This window comes from Fopius arisanus, unplaced genomic scaffold, assembly GCF_000806365.1.
Source record: "Fopius arisanus strain USDA-PBARC FA_bdor unplaced genomic scaffold, ASM80636v1 scaffold00101, whole genome shotgun sequence".
Taxonomy (NCBI): Eukaryota; Metazoa; Arthropoda; class Insecta; order Hymenoptera; family Braconidae; genus Fopius; species Fopius arisanus.
The window spans coordinates 372,260-377,430 of NW_011887840.1; positions in this window are offsets into that span (position 1 = coordinate 372,260).

Sequence of the window (5,171 nt, forward strand, 5' to 3'; positions counted from 1 at the left end):
CACCCCTTCTTTTTATTATATTATTTCGCGTAGCCGCAAGTGAGTTGGCCTTACCCCCCACCCTCGAGTTATTAGTTAAAAGGCCCGAATTATTTTTCATGTTAATATTTTGTTATGAGACCAGAATACAGAGTGTTAATTTATAAATTCCCCCGAGTAATTATTGAGAATCCCCTCCCTCTTATTATTTCAGGTCCTCCCATAAATTATAATAAAGTCCCCTTTCATTTTTCAGATTATCGTAAATTCCCCAATATCGTGCCTTCGCCGGGAATCATTATATTTTAATTCCCCGGCCAAGGTCACAAGCATTAAACGAATATCATAAGAATGGAACGAATAGATTAAATAATATGTTGAACACTCTTCTTATTAGTAAATTGAGAGAAAGATGTACAGATAATCGTTTTAATGATGGTCGTCCATTGAGCAATCATAAAATTGTTGATTTAATGACGGAAAAAACACAGTTCAAAGGAAAATGGGTTAAAAACCTATCGGCAGTACACATACCAAATGATGTTTCGGCAAAGGAAGATTTTGATAAATTTCATCTCCAAGATTATATACTTGAAATAGAAAGAGTTAATTAAAAATAATAAAAGTGTCGTTATAACTAGAACCGATAAAGGTCGGCTAAAAGTGTTATTAGACAGAACCCATTGTAGTGATGCAGGATCTCAATTGTTAAGTAATAATAGTAAATATATTAAAACTCTTTGTGATAATACGGAGATAACGCAAAAGGTAAATGATAGTTATATTACGCGTCTTGTTCTGGACGATGATTAATTGTAGTATGTCTTGACATGCACAACGTTACAACATTTAGAGTAAACTCGAAATTAAAAGGAACCGTATGCAAGCCACCACGATGTGGCGGTTCGTTCCGAACGTCTTTATCATTGTTTTGTTGTACCCAACGTTACACTTTACGAGTGAAACTCTCAAGTATTGTTGGATACCCGAATAAACTTGGTCGTTTTTCAAGGTTCAATAAATTAAAATAAGAACTTTATTTCACTACTATTCTGGAGTACAATACTTTAGGACATCTAGTCGTCCCTAAGTTTAATTTGTAAGTGACAAATTTGAGCAAGTTGGTTATATATATATATATATATTGGAGGGATATTGAGGGATGGTCACGTGGTTATCTAGTTAGAGTAGGGGTAGAGGGTGGATATTGGTAGTTCAGGCGGGTCGTTTGGGTCCGAGGGTCTGGTAGGATCCGAGGAGTGTAAATTGTGTTATTATATGCACAGCAATTAGGGCTAGGTCCTTGAGGATTAGGGCGACTGGGACGGTTCGGGGTTTAATTGCAGGGATTTGTGGAGGGTGAAAATATTCTAAATGAAATTCATTTAGTGGGGTACGTTTATGGCAATATTTGGACGAAATAAGGATTTAATATTGGGATATTTTATTGAGGGTTGGTTTAATGAATATTGGGGTACTTTATGAGGGATTAAGTTTGAAAAGAAGAAAATGTGTTCTTAATGGTCGAAATATTGGGGTATACGACACCTCCTTCTTTAAGATTGAAAATACAATTTTCAATATTTTTATACCTAACAGTATCAATAAGGCTTACTTAATTGAATTAATTGAAATATTACAATCGTTTCACATAGATAACACTATTGCATCAAGTTTCTGCCACTATGGAGTAATTCTAAAATTATTAAAAAGTGTAATCAATAATCGAATATGATTTAATAAAGTTTCGCTTTAGTAGATGTGCGTATGAAATTAAAGTGGAGTGGTACTTCTGCGTGGCTTGATATTGATTCGTCTTGAAGGGTTTAATGGAACCATGATAACTTCATCTTCAGTGTGGGTCGATGATGATGTCATTGTTGGTATGGGTTGAGTGACCAACGTGGTGGTAGTGGACTGGCTCTGCAGTTTCTCGATGGTAATCCGATTGGATGTTAGAATCGAAGTTGCAATTGACGAAGTTTTTGATGATTGGCGGGATCATTTGTCCATTAGCAGGATTTCTGGTGAAACAGCAGAAACGTCGTAATAGGTTGAGGCATCCACACCAGCGACAGCAGTTGATAATGATGATTAAGAGGATGATACTTCCAATTGCGAGTAGAGCAGTGGTGTACCATTTATGGTGGGTAACGATGAATGATTCATTAATGTGTTTTGTCAGAACATCATCGAATTCCGAGTTTCTTTGATTCATACTTCAAGTCGTTGAGGTCTACATTGGTGAGATGAAGAGTTTGGAGAAGCTCTGTGTGTTCCTTGGATATATTTGGTAAGCGGATGCAGCAGTCTTCTTCTGTTATGCGGATAGTTGGAACATAAAATGACATGGTCTGATTGGCATGACCAGTCGGTTCTAAAACATAGGTTTCGGTGTATCCTTTGCACTGTGGGCTGAGTGAGAGAATTCCCGTTTGGTGAAGGATTATGTCTTTCATATGAGCCTTTTCGTTGGTGCAGAGAGTGGTTAGAGTGATTGGTTTTTGGAGGACGTAGATCCACTGATTATTTCTCATATATTTCCAGGTCTTGATCACGGCTTTGACTGTAGATGTATCGCAGTCCTTGGGAAGTTTGGTTATATGAGGCGATAATAATTGAATTTCGCAACTCGTTCTTTCCGTTGTCTTGGTAGTATGTATCCTACCACAAACGTACTTCTCATGAAGATACTCGATGCAGTCCGAGGAATCTTGTACAAAGCAATATTGGGTTTTGGATTGGGAGATAAGGAGATGTTTGCTCTTAGGGTTGATGAACGAAAAGTATGAACTATTCTGATGTTGAATAGGTAGGAGAATTAAATGATAAAAATCATAGATATTTTTCTGAACCAAGGGGAAGTGGATAGCGAAAATAATCATGTCTTCATTGAAAATCATCTGAACCTTTACGCGATTATAAAGAGTTGTAATGTCATCATGATCTAAATCTAATAATAGGTCATATTCTCCTTTGTATTTTTTCATGTCCTGTACAAGGCTTTTAGGAGTAACAATTGTTGGAGATAAAATGTTGTGTTTGCCCAAATTGATAGCATCAATATATTCTGTATAGTTATTTATTATTAGAATGGTTAGGGCTGTTAATGCAGTGATGTGTGATGATACGATACTCATGAATTCGAGATAGCTTAATCGCTTGTCGCTGTTAATGAAATGTTGGTTTAATCTTTTGACATTCATGTTTATAATGTATTCTTGTTCGCGGAGAGAGGTTAGAGAATTATTAAAATTTTTAATTGTGCTGGTGATTATCTGGATTTGAGTTTTTAAAAGAGTTTGTGTTTGTTTATTACTATTTACGAGAGAGTTGATACTATCAGTGTAATGTTGAGCATCGTCAGCATCGGGAACGCCAAATAACCAATTTAATGCGTATGAAATTCCATCCATCAAACCACGAAAGAATCGCCCAGGTTTATAATTAACTGGTTCATCGAGGATTTCACTTTTCTGTGAAATGTGACTACGGTGTGACTACAGTGATCGAATGTAGTATTTGGAAATTGCATCTTTTTATTATTACAAATTCGAACAATGCGGTCATAATTATTGTGGATTGTGAAATGGGCATTTTGCAGATACGTAATATTTAAATGCGCTAAAAGAGTCAATTTCGAGTTAGATAATTGCGCAGAACCGAGTTTATCGTAGAAAATTCCACTAGAGGTTTGTCATTGTTGGACATTGTAGTAGGTGGTAGCATGGGAGTAATTAAGGTTTAGAAGGAGAAACACGATTATCAGAGTCATCATCTGAAAAATGATGTTTTAGAAGATTAGTGTGATATCTCTTTATTTTGTTCTTAGCGATTTGGATATCTACGGTTAGATTGTTGTGGACTTTCACGATTTTGAATGGACCTTTACTTGGTGTAGTTAATTTTTTTGATTTACCAGGGGTGATTGTAAATTGTTTGATTAGCACGCGATCACCGATATTAAATTCTACAGGGTGAATTTTTTTATCATAATATTCTTTGCTCTTCTCTTTGGAAGATAACAAACTTTCTCTAGTAATTTCAAAAGACTTATTTAATCTGAATTTTAGGGCTCGAACATAATCATCGTATGTGTAATGAAATTCAGGCTCTTGAGTGAGAGAAGATGGAAGGTATGGTTTAACTCCAAATAATAATTCATATGGCATGTAGCCAGTCGATTTATGCACTGCAGCATTGTGGCTGAACATTGCAGGGGAGACATAGAGGTCGCAATCAGTCTGATCGAGCTTGATAAAGTGCTTTAAATAATCTTTGAGAATTAGAAGAGATCTTTCGAGGGAACCATTGGTTTGAGGGTGATAAGGAGTTGTCGTGATATGTTTAGTTTTTAGGAGGCTTGTCAATCTCTTCATCAAGTCTGACATGAAGTCGCTACCGAGATCCGATAGTAACTCCTTTGGAATACCAAACATTAAAAAGAAGGAAGTTAGTGTCTTCGCGACTGTTAGGGCTTCATGATTTGGTAATGCAAAGCCTGCGGTAAATTTTGATAGATCGTCTTGCAACGTTAGTATGAATCTATTTCCTTGTTCAGTAAGGGGGACAGGACCGACAATATCGATTGGGATTCTTTCGAATGGAGCACTTGCAGTTGTAGTGATCTGCATTGGTTGTTTCGTAGGGTGAAAATTTGTTTTGTTCAATTGACACGAATGACATTGTTTGATGAATTTTCTGATGTCTGCTTTCATATTCGACCAATAATAACGTTCTTTGATTTTAGCATACGTCTTGTTGTAACCATAGTGACCAGAAAGTTTGCTTGAGTGATTTTCTTCAAGAATAATTCTAACTTCATCTTGATCTTTTGGAATGGTGCGAGTTGTATTAAAAATCTTTATCTCGTTCTTGGGAAATACGAACTTAATCATTTCATTTAAAAACTGAACTTTAATATTTTCGTCACGAACGGGTGGAACAAATACAAAGTTGCAGGATTTGATAGAATTCTGTAATACTTTTAGGGATTCGAAAGTGTTTTTATACTCTAGTTTGTCGTGATGGAACGTCCTTGGAAATAATAAGTAGACTGTTTGAGTGTATGAAGTTAATTTTGATACTTTGTTTGGTGATGGATTGATTTTATCGGCATTGAAGTAAGATTGGATGAATTCAGAGTACTGATTACTTTCATCTAAATCTTCGGTCCATCGGAGTACCAGAGG